Below are 19,293 nucleotides of genomic sequence, written 5' to 3'. Positions count from 1 at the left end.
TTGTTTCTTCTTCTTCTCCAAGACCTTCAACCGGTGGAGAGGAATTATTCCATCGGGGACAGGGAGTTGCTAGTAATGAAGTCGGCCTTTTCTCAGTGGAGACACCTCCTGGAGGGGGCTCGTTTTCCCTTCCAAGTTTTCACCAACCACAAGAATTTGGTCTATTTACAAACCGCCTAGCGGCTAAACTCTCGCCAGGCTAGATGGTCCCTGTTCGTCTCCCATTTCCACTTCACCCTTCATTTTCTTTCCGGGGAGAAGAACACTTGTGTTGATGCTCTCTCCCGCTCCGCAGTCGAGGAGTCTTGGCTTATTGTCCCTTCTGAGAGCCTGCGAATTGTGGCCCTGGTTTCGCTAGAGTCTGTGTCCCGGGCAAGACTTTTGTTCCACCAAATTTGTGACTGGAGGTTCTCTCTTGGGCTCACTTATCCAGGGTGGGTGGACACTTTGAGACCAAGAGGACATCTGAGCTCCTGGCTAGGACGTACTGGTGGTCTCATATTGCCCGTGACGTCGGAGACTATATTTGGGCGTGTGTCTCCTGTGCCAAGAACTGGTCTCCTCGGCAACTGCCTGCTGGGTTACTGTACCCTCTGCCGGTGGTGGAGGGGCCCTGGGAGATGGTCAGGATGGACTTTGTGGTGGGTTTGCCCAAGTCCCGTGGCTGCACCATTATCTGGGTGTTCACTGACCATTTTTCTAAGAATTTGGCAGCGTTGTTTATAATACACATTTTTTATCTTCATGGTATGCCTGACAAAATTGTCAGTGACCGGAGTCCCCAGTTTGCGCCTCGGTTCTGGAAAGAGCTTTGTAGCTTGCTCAGCATTGAGCTGAATCTGTCTTCAGCTTACCATCCCGAAACGAACGGGTTGGTAGAGAGAGACAACCAGAACCTGGTCACAAACCTGCGACATTTTGTTTCGGCCAGTCAGCATGACTGGGCATCCTTGCTACCGTAGGCAAAGTTTGCGCTAAACAATTCCGTAGCCGACTCCACTGGGCAGACTCCATTCCTCCTTAATTACGGCCAGAATCCGCATGTCCCTGTGACCATGCCCGTGTCATCCACAGACTCTAAGGTGGCAGACTGGGTGGTGGAGGCATGTGACATTTGGGACCGCACACAGGATGCCATCCAGGCCTCCAAGGAGAGAATGAGGGTCTCCGCGGATGCACACCAGAGCCTCGCTCTGACTTTTGCCCTTGGTGACTAAGTTTGGCTTTCCGCCCGTGACATCAGGCTGCGAGTTGAGTCCACTAAGTTTGTGCCTCAATATGTAGGTCCCTTCAAAGTCCTGGAACAGGTCAAACCTGTGGTCTATCATCTGGCCCACGCCTTGGTATCACCAGTAGCTTTCTTGTGTCCCTCTTAAAAACCGTTCACATGTCCAAGTCATCTGCCGGGACATTGAGCTCGTCCACAGACGATTATGAGGTGAATGCCATTGTTGGGTTCAAGGTGGTACGTAGCAACAAGTACTATCTGTTGGACTGGAAGGGTCATGGCCCAGAGGACCTATTGAGCACATTTGGGCTCCTCAGCACATTGCAGCTTTTGTGCATAGCGAGGCTCAAGGGGGGCCCTAGAAGGGGGGGTAATGTTATGAATCGAGTTCCTGCCGCTGCACAGGGGGAATCTGGAACCATGTCCTCTGCGGTCTCCCATTCTCCCTCAGAAGAGGATTCTGCTCAGCAGAGACATCAGTCCCAGCTTCTTGCCCAAGCTTATGCTGTGCATCTCGTTACTGTTGCCGTCCCAGGTCCAGCTATTGTAACCAGCATTGATCAGCAGTGAGCAGATGTTCCTGGGACTAATCCTGCTTTCATTCATAGTATTAATCCTGCTTTTGGCCTACTGGGCAGGCCCAGGAGATGACCTCTCATTGGAGGTCAGAGGTGACATGCCCAGGTCCTCAAGCGGCTCTGATTGGACCACTGGAAAGGTCCCGGAAGGCTGCGACTGTAAGAGGTTCACAAGGTCGATCAGCCATGCGCTAGTATAACCTGATATTGTGGTGTGTGTGGATGCGTGTATGATACTGGTGAAAGCTCCTAATGATTCCCTTCCCTAGCGTTGTTGCATGAGTCTCGGTGTTTGGAGCTGAAATAACGCCAGTTAGTGCATACCAGCATTAAGCATGATTTAACAGCGTCAACCTGAGGCGTTCACCAATGTGACGCCGTTCGCAGTCAGTGCGTGTATATATTCCCTAGTTAGGGCAGTTAGTGGCGTTCGCCAGTGCAATGCTGTGTGCACTCAGTGCGCTAAATTTATTATTTAGTTTATCCTGGCTCCGCAGGTGCAGCACCATGCGTTAGTGGGTCTAGAGGTACTGTAACCCCGTGTCCATGGGCCAGAGTTCTGAGACCAAACACTAGCTTTCATTCTGCGGTATTGTGGCTCTGCGAAGCAACAGAGTTTGTCTCTATTCATGCTGGATGACATTAACCCTTGTGTCTTTATTATTATACCGCCATATAGTGTCCACCATTACCAGGTAGCAGGTAACATCTCTGCACAGTGGACTCTGGGCTGCGAACGCACCTTACTACTACCCTTTTATTATTTGGTGCGTTCCGCCAGCCCTAAAAGGGGATCCCTCTATTTTTGATAACCAGCCTTGTTAATGCTGACAGCTGAGGGGTGCAGCCCCCAGCTGTGAGTTTTGCCTGTCTGGTTATCAAAAATAAAGGGGAACCCACACCGTTTTTTTGTAATTATTCTTTTACAGTGCAGGAGATGGCTGATGAATACTCTCATCAGCTGCTCCTGCTTTCACTGTTATTAGCAGCAGCAGGCGACACCAGTGACTGGAGGTAAACTTTATACCTTCAATCACAGCTGAAGAATCACGCTGTCATTTGACACCTTGGGAACCTCGACTGTCTTACCGGTGGTAATGATTTTATCACAGATCAGAAACAGTGTTTGCCGCAGTCTCATGTGCATGACAGCGAGACAAAACACCTGGTGGTGCTTTGCCTGGCTTTTCCCACTTGCTCTGGTGTGTGGCAAGTGAGGCAATAGTTGTGGGTTGATGTCAGCTGTTTTATGGCCCCTGACATCAAGCCCACAAGTTAGTAATGGAGAGGTGTTTATAAGATGCCCCCATTACTAACCCCACAGTTAGATTGTAAAATAGACACAGCCAGAATAAAGACATTTTTATTGCAATAAATACACTGACACCTTTATTTGAAATAAAAATAAAAAGCAAAGTTATACTCAACTCACGCTTAACCTATTGATGCCCATGTCCCCTGGAAAAAAAACAGAAAATAATAATCAAACGTATCACTCACCTATCCAATGTGAAGATAATTCTTTCTGTCCCACAATGATCTGGATGATTTGCATAGCAGTCACATTAGTAATGTGACCGCTATCCCCGTCAGCAGGCTCATGCAGATGGGAGCGTAATCACTCTTGCAGTGTTGAGCTGAGCTGCTGTGAGAAAGATCACCAGAGTTTAAAGCTGATGTACCCCGGTGACCTTACTTAGGGCACCCCTCGCTGCGTGAGAAATCATCCGGATTGTCACGGGGCAGTATGAATTATCTTCATGTCAGACCAGAGGCGTAGCTAGGGTTTTGGTTCGGGGGGGTGAAGCTTCTGAGTGGGCCCCTAACCAGGTAACCTTGATTACAACTCAATGACGCGCCCTAATAGTGGAGGAGAACCTCAGGAGACGACAGCGATGTTACAATAGATAGTCTCAATATAAAGACCAATATGGATATTACCGCCATATGGTCAGTGGTAGATACCAGTCCTACAGAAGATATAAGAGATCACTGCACAGTTACAGATAATGACTTACCGCTGACGTTCTTTCTGATGGAATCATTCATTTTTCCCGTCTTTTCCATCTGGCCCAGACCGACATGACAACTTCTTCCAGCTACAACTCGTCTGCAGAGAATACATCAAAGACACATTTTACTTCTCATATTACAGCCCCATCATCATCTATTCCCAGACTGCACAAACTCCTCATCCTGCTGATATCCTGATCCTGAGCTGCTGCTGCCGTATGTGTCCCTATTACTGCCCCTGATATCCCAATACTGAGCCGCTGCTGCCGTATGTGTCCCTATTACTGCACATGATACCCCAATACTGAGCCTCTGCTGCCGTATGTGTCCCTATTACTGCACCTTATACCCCAATACTGAGCCGCTGCTGCCGTATGTGTCCCTATTACTGCACCTGATACCCCAATACTGAGCCGCTGCTGCCGTATGTGTCCCTATTACTGCACCTGATACCCCAATACTGAGCCGCTGCTGCCGTATGTGTCCCTATTACTGCACCTGCTGTGTGGTTCTCTGTGCCCTCTAAATTCTAAAGCACCCCTCTATAATATAGCAATACTGGGTGCACGTGCCCTAGAAAACAGGGCCCATATTTTGCCCCCTAGAAAGTAATATTGCCCTGTGTTTCCCTTTGATAGCCACAGTAACCTGAGTTCCCCTATAACAATAAGTGCCCACTTTACATTTAATAATGTCCTGAGTCTCCCCCCTGTACAGCTCCTCTATACACAGCATGAGGCTCTCTTATACACAGTATAATACCCCCTCACTATAGTACCACCCACACAGTATACTGACTCCTTAGTAGCCCCCAAACTGTTTGATGGTTCCAACAATGTATAATGACCCCCACACTGTAATTCCCATACTGTATGATGGCTACCTAGATGGCCTCCATATACAGTAGCATAATGCACCAAATAGTCCACAATATACTATAATGCACTCCCCATAGGCAGACTCTATAGCATAAGGCAGCCCCCATAGGCAGACACTGTAATAAGGCAGCACCTCCATATAGGCAGACTCTGTAGTATAAGGCAGTACCCCCATTGGCAGACTCTGTAATGAGGCAGCACCCCTATAGTCAGACCCTGTAATAAGGCAGCACCCCTATAGGCAGCCCCCATAGTCAGACCCTGTAATAAGGCAGCCCCCATAGTCAGACCCTGTAATAAGGCAGCACCCCTATAGGCAGACCCTGTAATAAGGCAGCCCCCAAAGTCAGACCCTGTAATAAGGCAGCCCCATAGTCAGACTCTGTAATAAGACAGCCCCCAAAGTCAGACCCTGTAGTAAGGCAGCCCCCATAGTCAGACCCTGTAATGAGGCAGCCCCCATAGTCAGACCCTGTAATAAGGCAGCACCCCTATAGGCAGACCCTGTAGTAAGGCAGCACCCCTATAGTCAGACCCTGTAATAAGGCAGCACCCCTTTAGGCAGACCCTGTAATAAGGCAGCCCCCATAGTCAGACCCTGTAATGAGGCAGGACCCCTATAATCAGACTCTGTAATAAGGCAGCACCCCCATAGTCAGACCCTGTAATAAGGCGGCAGATACCTATAGGTAGACCCTGTAATAAAGCAGCCGTACCCATAAAAATAAAATAAATAAATAAATACTCACCTCTCTTCTTCCTGGTTCCTGCGCTGCTCCCGCTGATATCCTGACAGCAGGCCCCAGGCAGTGACGTCATCACGCCCGCTGTCAGTGTCGGCGACGTCAGATTCTGACACTGACGGGGATGATGGGAGGAGCGTAGCGCTCCTTCTCCCATTATTGCGATCAGCTGTATCAGCTAAATGCCGTTGCAGCTGATCTTCCAATAATGGCGGGGGGGCCCACTGCTGGCACCGGGCACCCGTACCTGCTCAGGGCCCCATATCGGCCTGGCGGCAGAGCAGGGAGATCGATTCTCCCTGCTCTGCTGCAGAATGTAACTGTATCAGAGCGCTGCGCTGCCAGCACCCTCTGCCCCACGGTAGCTACGCTACTGTGTTGGACAGGTGAGGGATATGGTTGTTTATAATTTATAGTAGTCTTCAGTGCATTAGGCGCAAGATGAGCATTATAGTTGTTTATTATTTTTCTTCTTTTTCAGGTGACATGGCCATTGGTGGAGTAAACGTAAGGTAAGTATTATGGTTGTTCATTGCTTTATGTCTTGTACTGTACTGTAGTTACCTCGAGTCACGGTGATGCGCCCTCTGCTGGATGAACTCATATGAACTCAAGCGTGAGAAAATATTCTGAAAAGTTCCGAGGCTTCAGTTCATCCAGCAGGGGGCGCATCACTGCGACTCGAGGTAACTACAGTACATTCCCCTGCATTCCATTCATTCACCAAGTTTTACAGTCAGGAGCACAGCTGCATTAGCAGAGCTCCTGGGTGTAAAATGATTTAACCCCTTCAGATGGATTTACAGCGTGGGACAAGACTAAAAGTATAATAAAATATTCAAACACCATGTGTCTTTATTTCATTAAAATACTTTTTAATAATGCGTGTGTGTTTTATTAACCATTTCGTACTATTGGATTAATAATGGATAGGTGTCAGAATTGACGCCTCTCCATTATTAACCTGGCTTAATGTCACCTTACAACAGCAAGGTGACATTAACCCTTCATTACCCCATATCCCACCGCTACACGGGAGTGGGAAGAGAGAGGCTAAGGGTACCGTCACACATTGAAATTTTCATCGCTGCGACGGCACGATCCGTGACGTCGCAGCGATCGTATGAATATCGCTCCAGCGTCGTAGACTGCGGTCACAGGTTGCAATCACGGCGCTGGAGCGATGCCGAAGTCCCCGGGTAACCAGGGTAAACATCGGGTAACTAAGCGCAGGGCCGCGCTTAGTAACCCGATGTTTACCCTGGTTACCAGCGTAAACGTAAAAAAACAAACAGTACATACTCACCCGTCGGTGTCCTTCAGGTCCCTTGCCGTCTGCTTCCTGCTCTGAGTGCAGCCGTACAGTGAGCAGAGCGCAGCACCGCTGTGATCTGCTCTCATTTTCCGGCCGGCACTCAGAGCAGGAAGCAGACGGCAAGGGACCTGAAGGACACCGACGGGTGAGCATGTACGGTTTGTTTTTTTACGTTTACGCTTGTAACCAGGGTAAACATCGGGTTACTAAGCGCGGCCCTGCGCTTAGTTACCCGATGTTTACCCTGGTTACAAGCGAAGACATCGCTGGATCGCTGTCACACACAACGATCCAGCGATGTCAGCGGGTGATCAAGCGACGAAAGAAAGTTCCATACGATCTGCTACGACGTACGATTCTCAGCAGGATCCCTGATCGCTGCTGCGTGTCAGACACAGCGATATCGTAACGATATCGCTAGAACGTCACGAATCGTAACGTCGTAGCGAAGGAAATTTCAATGTGTGACGGTACCCTAAGTGCCTGAATAGGCGCATCTTACAGATGTGCCTTTTCTGGGGTGGCTGGGGGCAGATGTTTTTAGCCAGGGGGGGTTCTATAACCATGGTCCCTCTCTAGGCTATTAATGTCTGCCCTCAGGCACTGGCTTTCCCACTCTGGCGGAGAAAATTGCGCGGGAGCCCACGCCAATTTTTTCTGGGATTTAACCTTTTAATGTAATAGCTAGAGCCCCAAAATTTTACACAGAGACACTTCTTACATTAGTAAAGAGGAATATGTAATAAAAGAAGGGATATGAGATGGTTTACTGTATGTAAACCATGTCTCATATCCTGTCGGGTTTGTGAAGGAGATAGGAAAAGCCGGCAATTGAATTACTGGCTTTTCTGCTATGTAGCGCTGCATTAAATATAAATATATTTATATATATATATATATATATATATATATATATATATATATATATATATATATATATATATATATGTATATATATATGTATATGTGTGTGTGTGTGTCTCACACATATATATATATATATATATATATATATATATATATATATAAAGAGAGAGAGAGAGAGAGACTGTACATATGTTTTTAAGAGTATTTGAACCGATGGATCCATGATATGTCCATTTTGCAAGCCTGAGAGAAAAAATCGCCGTACGGAAGCCATACGGATGCCATACGGATGACACACGGATAAATTTGTGCGTAAAGATCGCTTTTAGTTTTGAGACAATTACTGCGTATTACGGCCGTAAAAAACGGACCGTATTTTCATATGCCTAGTGTGACGCCGGCCTTAGATGCACCAATTCTGATGCTTTGCCCTATTCTTCCCACTTACCCTGTGGCAGTGGCTAGTGGGATTAACCCCTTAATCCCATTGGACGTACTATCCAGTCAAGGTGACCTGGGACTTAATTCCCAGTGACGGGATAGTACGTCCAGCGCGATCAGCTGCGCTCACGGGGGGAGCGTGGCCGATCGCGGCCGGATGTCAGCTGACTATCACAGGTGACATCCGGCACTATGTGCCAGGAGCTGTCATGGACTGCCCCTGGCACATTAACCCCCGGCACACTGCGGTCAAAGATGATTACAGCGTTCCGGGGGCATAGGGAAGCATTGCGCAGGGAGAGGGCTCCCTGCGTGCTTCCCTGAGACCCATGGTGCAAGGCGATGTGCTCACCTTTTATCGAGCATCTCCTCCCTGCAGGCCCCCGATCCAAAATGGCCGCGGGGCTGCATCTGGGTCCTGCAGGGAGGTGGCTTACCAGCGCCTGCTCAGAGCAAGCACTGGTAACCTGTAGCCCTGCATGTCAGATCGCTGATCTGACACAGTGCTGTGCAAAGTGTCAGATTAGCAATCTGACCTTATAACATGATGTCCCCCCTGGGGCAATGTAAAAAAGTAAAAAAAAATATTCACATGTGTAAAAAAAAAAAAAAAAAATTCCTAAATAATAATAAAAAACAATAAAAGTACACATATTTAGTATCACCGCGTCCGTAACGACCCGACCTATAAAACTGTCCCACTAGTTAACCCCTTTAGTGAACATCGTAAATTTAAAAAAAAAAACGAGACAAAAAACAACCCTTTATTATCATGCCGCCGAACAAAAAGTGGAATAGCATGAAATCAAAAAGACAGATATAAATAACCATGGTACTTCTGAAAACATCATCCTGTCCTGCAAAAAATGAGCTGCCATACAGCATCATCAGTGAAAAAACAAAAAAGTTATAGTCCTCAGAATAAAGTGATGCAAAAATAATAATTTTTTCTATAAAATAGTTTTTATCGTATAAAAGCGGCAAAACATAAAAACATAATCTAAATGAGGTATCCCTGTAATCATACTGACCCGAAGAATAAAACTGCTTTATCCATTTTACCAAATGCGGAACGGTATAAACGCCCCCCCAAAAGAAATTCATGAATAGCTGGTTTTTAGTCATACTGCTTCACAAAAATCAGAATAAAAAGCGATTAAAAAATGTCAGGTGCCCGAAAATGTTACTAATAAAAACGTCAACTCATCCCGCAAAAAACAAGACCTCACATGACTCTGTGGACCAAAATATGGAAAAATTATAGCTCTCAAAATGTGGTAAATATTTTTTGCAATAAAAAGCGTCTTTTAGTGTGTGACAGCTGTCAATCATAAAAATCCGCTAAAAAAACGCTATAAAAGTAAATTAAACCCCCCTTCATCACCCCCTTAGTTAGGGAAAAATAAAAAGAATTAAAAAGTATTTATTTCCATTTTACCATTAGGGTAAGGGCTAGGGTTGGGGGTAGGGTTGGGGCTAGGGTTAGGGTTGGGGTTAGGGATAGGGTTAGGGTTGGTGCTAGGGTTAGGGTTGGAGTTAGGGTTTGGGCTAGGGTTAGGGTTTGCATTACTTTTACGGTTGGGATTAGGGTTAGGGTTAGGGGTGTGGTTAGGGCTATGGTTGGGATTAGGGTTAGGGGTGTGTTGGAGTTAGGGGTGTGGTTAGGGTTGGGGTTAGGGGTGTGGTTGGGATTAGGGGTGTGTTTGGGTTAGGGTTTCAGTTAGCATTGGGGGTTTCCACTGTTTGGGCACATCAGGGCTCTCCACACGCAACATGGCACCCGATCTCAATTCCAGCCAATTCTGCATTGAAAAAGTAAAACAGTGCTCCTTTCCTTCCGAGGTATCCTTTGTGCCCAAACAGGGGTTTACACCAACATATGGGGTATCAGCGTACTCAGGACAAATTGGACAACAACTTCTGGTGTCCAATGTCTCTTGTTACCCTTCCTTTGGAAAATAAAAATGTGGGGGGGGCTAAAGCCACATTTTTGTGGAAAGAAAATGATTTTTTTATTTTCATGGCTCTGCGCTATTAACTGTAGTGAAACACTTGGGGATTCAAAGTTCTCACAACACATTTAGATAAGTTCCTTGGGGGGGTCTAGTTTCCAATATTGGGTCGCTTGTGGGGGGTTTCTACTGTTTAGGTACATCAGGGGCTCTGCAAATGCAACGTGACACCTGCAGACCAATCCATCTAAGTCTGCATTCCAAATGGCGCTCCTTCCCTTCCAACCTCTGCCATGCGCCCACACGGTGGTTCCCCCCCACATATGGAGTATCAGCGTACTCAGGACAAATTGCACAACAACTCTTGTGGTCCAATTTCTCCTGTTCCCCTTGGGAAAATACAAAACTGGGGGCTAAAAAATAATTTTTGTGGAAAAAAAAGAATTTTTATTTTCACGGCTCTGCGTTATAAACTGTAGTGAAACACTTGGGGGTTCAAAGCTCTCACAACACACCTAGATAATATCCTTAGGGGTTTACTTTCCAAAATGGTGTCACTTGTGGGGGGTTTCAATGTTTAAGCACATCAGGGGCTCTCCAAACGCAACATGGCGTCCCATCTTAATTCCAGCCAATTTTGCATTGAAAAGTCAAACGGCCCTCCTTCCCTTCCAAGCTCTGCCATGCACCCAAACAGTGGTTTACCCCCACATATGGGGTATCCGGGTACTCAGGACAAACTGTACAACAACTTTTGGGGTCCATTTTCTCCTGTTACCTTTGGTAAAATAAAACAAATTGTAGCTGAAGTAAATTTTTTGTGAAAAAAAATTAAATGTTCATTTTTTTTCAAACATTCCAAAAATTCCTGTGAAACACCTGAAGGGTTAATAAACTTCTTGAATGTGGTTTTGAGCACCTTGTGGGGTGCAGTTTTTAGATTGCTGTCACACTAGGGTATTTTATGTCATATAGACCCCTCAAAATGACTTCAAATGTGACGTAGACCCTAAAAAAAAAAATAGTGTTGTAAAAATGAGAAATTGCTGGTCAACTTTTAACCCTTATAACTCCCTAACAAAAAAAAAAATTGTTTCCAAAATTGTGCTGATGTAAAGTAGACATGTGGAAAATATTACTTATTAAGTATTTTGTGTGAAATATCTCTGTGATTTAAGAGCATAAAAATTCAAATTTGGAAAATTGCAAAATTTTCAAAAGTTTGGCCAAGTTTCCGTTTTTTTCACAAATAAACGCAGGAAATATCAAAGAAATTTTACCACTATCATGAAGTACAATATGTCTGAAGAAAACAGTGTCAGAATCACCGGGATCCATTGAAGAGTTCCTGAGTTATAACCTCATAAAGGGACAGTGATCAGAATTGTAAAAATTGGCCCGGTCATTAACGTTCAAACCACCCTCGGGGCTTAAGGGGTTAATATTTGTGGGGTTGATGTAATCTGTTTTATGGCTACTGACATCAAGCTCATATATTAGCCATGGAGAGTGGTCTATATGCTGTCTATCCATTACTAACCCCATAGACAAATTATACAGTAAATAAAAACACACCAGAATAAAGTCCTTTATTTGAAATAAAAATACACACCATTTACTTTTTTATTTAAAAATAAAAAACAATGTTATACTCACCTAACACCCATTCAATTGAAGCCCTGGTCTCCTGTGAAAAAAACAAAAATAAAAAACAATCATATTCTTTACTTTGCCGACATACTGCTCCATGCCGTAATCCATGTCTGCGATAAGTGGTTTTCAACCAGGTGTTCCTATTGACACCGAACATTACTACCCATCTCTAATTACAGCCACATATTCCAAATTTTGATCATCAGTGCAGAGCAACTGTAACCATTTTCCTGCACAATTTCTATGGTTTTTGTGCATAGATGAGTTGCTTGGCTTTATTTCTATGTGGAGGATATGACTTTCTGTCTGCAATTCTTACACGAAGAACACTTGCGACCAAACTTTTCTAGAAAGAAATAGATGGATGTAGCTGGATGCCAGTTCTGATCTGATTGTACTACTGGACATCATCAGATTTTAAACATAAACATGATATGTCTTTCATATCTTGCACATTTCATTGGTCTGGAACTGCATCCACCATTGTTCATTAATTGATGTCTCTTCAAAGGAGCTTGAGGAGGACATGTTGAAACTTTTGTCTGCTTATTAGAAATCTTTGCCTGGAGAGACCTAGCTGATGCAATATAAATATTTTGTGTCTTGTTGCTGTGTTCAGTCTTGCCATGGTGTATGAGCTTTGACATGAAACTTTGTGCCACAACCACACCTGTTTCTCATCCAGTTTTAAGTCTCCTACACAGATGTTTCTTTTAATCTCTGTGTGTCCATCTATTAAGATAATGATGATCACCATCACCTATTTGGTATATTTGGTTGCTCCCATGTCTATAATCCTACAAAACACCTAACTTTGAGCAAATCTACCAAAAAAAAAATGAATGCTGATCATGGTCCAAATGGTGGTCCAAACAAATATTGATTATTTCTCTTTTGTTCATGCATTTATATATTTCATGAATATCTGAGTCTGTAACTACCAGCTTTAGATGGATAAGTAAATTAAGAACAAATTCAGTCAAGTGAACTCTGCACAGCAAATTATTACATAAATTATAGAAATTATTAATATTGGGCATTTTGGATGTAACTTTAGAACTAATTATGAGATAGGTGCTTGAGTCAGTTGGGATAAAATCTGCTCAGTGAATTGCTCTGGGGGTGTTGGCAGGGGCATGAATGCCAGATATGATAACAATAATTTATGGAAATTAGATATTTTGAGAGAAAGAAAATATAAGGAAGAATGTAGACTCGGCAGACAATTATTGCATAAGAATATTAGTCACCCTATTGCTGGCTAATGATTTCTGTAATAAGGATGAGATATTAAGTGAGAGTCGATGAGCGCAGTGAGTAATGAATGGATGGAGTGGAGCAGTAATATTGATCACAATCACAACCAGAGATGGGTTCTTTTTTCTTAGTGGAATAATGTATATCCGAATGCTGCATCGTGGAGGAAATTATTGTTCTTTGGTCTCTTGCATCTCCATGACTGGTTAATTTAAATTAGCAACTAATCGGTCTATTGACATCTTTGTTGTGAGACTATAATAAAAAAAAATTAGGTGCATGAGGGCAATAGATATGGAGATTTACCTAACATTATTATTACCCATTCATGTGCACAGGTTGAGTAAATATATGCAGAAATTACTGCACAATTTCTATATCTCTTGGCAGGAAAAAAACAGCTGCAAAAAAGCGCCTTTTTGGTTAGTTTTTGCCTATGTTTTTGCCCTGCATTTTTGACTGATTTGAGTGAAGTCAATGGTGTAAAACGCAGGGCAAAAAAACAGAGAATTGACATGTAGCAGATTATTTTCTGCACCAACGCTTCAAGTTAAAAATACTCAACGTGTGCATGACACTCCAGGTGTCAGGGAGAGACTAGGTGAGCGAGAGCTAATAACCCGGGCCCCTGCAGTTTCCCTCAGACTAGGGAAATCCTGACTGACCCTCTACCTGGAGTTTACACTGATGGTGTGCATGTCCAGGCCTCGAACCTCACCCTGACTCCTGAGCTCAGCCCTGGGCTGAAACCTCCGCCCACCACCCAGTGAAGATGTTATTCCCCAATACCCACAGATAGCACAGAAAAGGATAAAGGAAAATATACACCATGCCGCAGTCACTCAGGAATACACTATAAATGTGTAGGGCAAAATAAATACAAATATAGGAAGGAGTAAATAAGACAAAGGAAAATACACCACCAGCAACGAATCTCCAACCACCAGCTCTCCTCACCAGACCGAGATAACAACGCACAAGACAGAAGCTATAATCGGCGATGCCCAAAGATCAGGAGAACTATTTAAAGGCAGTGGGCATGGCCCAGCATCCAATCCAAGGATTAGGTAAATTAACCCCGGAACAGCTAGATAAAATCTAGCAGACGCCAATGAGCAAATAGTGGTCAAAAGCGGAATTACCGCTGTCTGTCGAAAGACCTGGTCTGAACAGCGTCCGACATGACACCAGGTTTCTCATTCACTTTGCTGGCATCAGGATAGCTTTAGGTTTTGCTAGCAAATCTGCAATGAAAAAATTCACCAAAAATGCACCAAATTTGTAACGTGTGCACACAGCCTTATGCTGATAGATGTTATCCTGGCAATTCACATGCCTGCTCATGCCTCACACAAGATGTCACTGGGCTATAGCAAATTGGAACTGTAAACACAGATGCAAAATGTACAGTGGTATTGGTCAATAACATTTCTAACATCTACACGTGGCAAGGTTCATTAACCTGTTACACATCTGTCCTGTGCCCAGTCTGTGTTCCCTTCTCCCTGGTCTGCTGAACTCTGTTATGGTCCACATTGAGCTTTCACCTGGAATGCTCCTATTTGATGATCTGCCTTGGCCTATACACGGCTGACCAAGCGTTTTCATTTTACCATCAACATACATTGGTTGGACGAGATGAGATGGAATTTGGATAACTATAATCAGTATACCATAAAAGACCCATTAAATTGGCATCTTTTCATCAATTTTAGCTGTATAATTAAGTTGGGTACACATTGGCATGATATAAGAGTCTTTAATAGACCCCTGGCTACCATAAATATCTTTTGGGCACTTCATTATTACATTGCAAGGGGGAAGATCTTGTGACAGAGGCAGTCTCCCTCTGTCTAACCACCTAGATGCCATGGTCACTCCATTAATGGAGTTGACTTCATTCAATGAGACATGAGATGTGATGTAAGTCACGTGGGAAAGGTGTTATGGGGTCGGAGTTAACCTATTGGGTAGCCCCCCTCATAGGTAGAAGTAGAGGAAGACAATTGTCTTCCTTCTGGAGAGGAGCTAATTTGCATTTTATTCCATGGAGCATTATGTGTATGTAAGAGGGTTGAAAATATGACTGTTCCTGTTAACATAGGAGAGACTGGCCAATGCTGAAGAAGCCCTGTTAATTAGTGTTAAGTGTTTTGATGACAGTAGGAGGAAATTTTGCTGGTCTAAGTTATTTTGTGGCCGCTTTCCCCAAAAATCAAAGCCAAGTGTGTGTGAGTGTGTGTGTGTGTATGTATGTGAGTGAGTGAGTGAGTGAGTTTGTGTGTGTGTGTGTGTGTGTGTGTGTGTGTGATGTGAAGCAACACTATTTCACTTTGCCCTCAACTTATTTATGGGAAGAGGACACATTTAAATATGGTGAGAATAGGAAATTGTTAGAGAGAGCCGTGCCCGCCCCTATGTAGATAATTTTTATCCAATTAGAGTTCCGCCCCTGTAGACATAATCCAAGGAAAATGAAGAGGTCTACAATTGTTCTTTGTGCAGAGAAAGAGAGCCACAATTCCAGGCCAGTGCAAGATATTTTGGTGCCCTAGGCAGATGAAGCCGATGGTGCCCCCCCCACCTTGATGAACACTCAGCCCCAAAGTAAAGAAATGGGTCAGAGACTAAAGTAAAAGGTCCCCTAACGCCCACCCCCTTCCCTTTCGGTTATTTAAGTAACAAGGCGTGATGATTATTTTCACTAGAATTGTTACCCTTTTCACCAAAAAATACCAGCAAAAGTAAAAAAAAAAGTGATGTACTTTAGGGTTAAGGCTCATCAGAGAGTATGTTTTTAAAGTTAGGTATAGAATTTATTGTTTATGGATAATTTACATAATACGAAGGACAAATAGCTATAGTCAACCCTGACATCCTATACATTAAATGTTAGACTCAAGCACAGTCATGGAAGCTAATATAACTTAATTATAATGGGGGCTGTTTGGTTTCAGTTAAGGTGTCCATAATTTGGCGGCTGTCTTAAAGAAAAATAAACAGACCCCGTTACAGATAAAGGGATACATATAATAGTTTTTTACATCTGTCATGCATCAAATAAAGTTTGCAGCAAAACTGATGCTTGTTCTGATGCCATATTCCTGTACTGATGGTGTTTCTGGTGACATATTCATGCACGGATGGTGGTTTTTTTATGTATTCATGTAGTGATGGTTGTTCTGGTGCTGTATTCCTGTACTGATGGTGGTTCTGGTTATGTATTGATGCTGATTTTTTTAAATGTATTCAGTGATGATTGTTCTAGTGACTTATTCATAACTAGAATAATCATCAATACGATACGAACCAAAATTATCACCAGTACTTACATAGAACACCAAAGCCATCACTAGTACTTAAATACGGCACCAAAACCATAATCAGAAAAATATCTAGGTCACTAGAGCCAACATTAGTAGATAAATGCATCACAGGACCATCATCAGTACATGACTATATCACTAGAACAACTATCAGTACATTATTGCATCACCAGATTCTCCATCAGTACATGAATACATCATGAGAAACACAATCAGTAAATAAATAGAACACCAGCATCATCATCATCAAATGTATACATCACCAGAACCACCATTATTACATGAATATATTACCAGAATCACCATCAGTACAGGAATCAGTTGTAATGTCAAGTCAGAACTGTAGAAAAAGGCATGAACCTCACAATCCACTATTCATACTTTCATCTAATGCCGCTAAGCAAAAATTTACAAACTGAACATGAGTTTCTTAGTTTAACATTCTGGTCAGAATGTGTGAAGCCCACTAGCACATCACAGTGAACCTCTTAGAAGGTCCCTATTCTGAAACGTGCGCAAACCACCATCACGGCCACAATTCACCAGCAGGGTGGGTGGGCAGGCGTCTTACAGCACCCATACTGGAAGACTGAGTCTCCATGACTACAGGCCACAACACCCACTGACACAACACCGCAGCAACAATGACCGCCACACAGCACCAAACACCAAGTAAAAACTCACCTTCCGCAAGCTCTCAGACTGTGTACTGAGATCAAAAATACATGGAATCCCCCTTGCAGTCTCCTGCTAATTTAAAAACACCTGGGTCAAATGGAAGGAGTGCTGGTCAAAGTAAAACAAAAAAAGAGGGGACAGTAATGCAAATGCAAGAATTGTAGAAAAAAGACATGGACCGCAAACTCCAATATTCATACTTTGATGTAGTTCATCTAGGCAAAAATTTACAAACTGAACATGAGGTTCTTAGTTTAACATTCTGATCAGACTGTATGAAGCAGACTAAAATGTCACGGAGAACCTCTTAGTGGGTCCCAATCTGAAAGGTGCTGTGTGGTGCACAAACCACCATCACAGCGACAATTCATCAGCAGGGCAGGAAGCCTGGTGCCTCATAGTGCCCATGCTACATGACTGAGTCCCTACAACTCCAAGCTGCACCTCCCCACCAACACAACACCACAGCAACAATGGCATCACACAGCATCAAACACTAGGTGAAAAGATATAAAAACTCACTTTCTACAATCTTTCAGACTGTGGATTGAGAACAAAAATAGGCATAACTCCTCTTGCAGTGTCCTGCTATTTTAAAAGCATCTGGATCAAGTGGAAAGAATGCAAAACTGTAGATAAGGGCATGGACCGCATATCTAAAATATTCATACTTTGATCTAATACAGCTAGGTCAAGTCTGGCACATATACATTTGAATCTCATGAACCTCCTGCTCCCGGTATGTCTAAGGCTAGGTTCACATTAGCGTTTCTGTGCACAGCGTATCATCTGCATATGCAAATGCATGCCAAAATGGATGCCTTTGCATGCTTATGCCTCCGCATCGTCTTACACGTGACGCAAAGAAAAACCCATTGTGTGTGAATGCGTTTTGTCATGCGTTTGCATTTTTATGCACATGGTGGAATTGGTGACATCATTTCCTGGACATGCGCAGTCTAAAGTACTCATGCTTAACGAACGCATGCGTAGTGAATGCATGCGAACGCATGTCCTTGTGTACCAATGTGTTTCCATAGACAGTAATGCTTTTTTTTACGCAGTCATCCACATGCACGATTGTGCAATATTTGATGATTCAAAAAAAATGCAACATGTTGCATTCACCGGAAACTGCAGCACATCGCGAAATGACGCATGCATACTCATCCGCATGCGAACGCATGCAAATGCATGTCCCTGCGTACACCATGTATGTGTGCATGATGCATGCGGATGTATGCGGATCATACACTGCGCACTGCGATAATGTGGGAGAAAATGGTTAGAAGGTTGGAGGAGTGTTTAAACTAGGGATTGGGGGGGAGGGTATTCATCTTATAGGGGGGGAAGATAGTGCAGATAGAGAACTGGGCACAAATAAGGAAGTTGGGGGTGGCGGTGGCATGGGGGGTGGGGTTAGAACAGTTAGTAATTTAAGAAAGAATAGAGGTACAGAGAGTAACATCAAGTGCATGTATACTAATACCAGAAGCCTCGCCAACAAAATGGATGAATTAGAACTAATGTTGTTGGAGCATAATTATGACATGGTGGGAATATCTGAGACGTGGCTGGATGAGAGCCATGACTGGGCTGTTAACTTGCAGGGCTATAGCCTTTTCAGAAATGACCGTACAGATAAGCGAGGGGGTGGGGTGTGTCTGTATGTAAAATCGACCTTAAAACCCATCCTGCGTGATAATATAGGTGAATCTAATGAAAATGTAGAGTCTCTGTGGGTGGAGATAAGGGGAGGGGGAAAAAATAATAAATTACTGATAGGGGTTTGTTATAAATCTCCAAAACTAATGGAAGCAATGGAGAATATCCTCGTAAAGCAAATAGATGAAGCTGCGACTCAAGGAGAAGTCATTATTATGGGGGACTTCAACTACCCTGAAATAGATTGGGGAACAGAAACCTGCAGTTCCAGCAAAGGTAATCGGTTTTTGACAACTATGAGAGACAATTACCTTTCACAACTGGTTCAGGACCCAACAAGGAGGGGGGCACTGCTAGACCTAATATTAACCAACAGGCCAGACCGCATATCAAATATAAGGGTTGGGGGTCACTTGGGGAATAGTGATCACAAAATAATAAGTTTTCATGTAACCTTTAATAAGATGGGTAGTAGGAGGGCAAATTTCCAACGGATGAGAGAGGATCTTGGTGCAATTAACTGGGACGATATCCTGAGACACAAAAATACACAAAGAAAATGGGAGACATTTATTAGCATCCTGGATAGGACCTGTGCACAGTATATACCGTATGGGAATAAACATACTAGAAATAGGAGGAAACCAATATGGCTAAATAGAGCTGTAAGGGGCGCAATAAGGGACAAAAAGAAAGCAT

This window comes from Ranitomeya variabilis, chromosome 1, assembly GCF_051348905.1.
Source record: "Ranitomeya variabilis isolate aRanVar5 chromosome 1, aRanVar5.hap1, whole genome shotgun sequence".
Classification (NCBI taxonomy): domain Eukaryota; kingdom Metazoa; phylum Chordata; class Amphibia; order Anura; family Dendrobatidae; genus Ranitomeya; species Ranitomeya variabilis.
The sequence above is the reverse complement of the archived record's forward strand: the minus strand, read 5'-3'. Positions refer to the sequence as shown.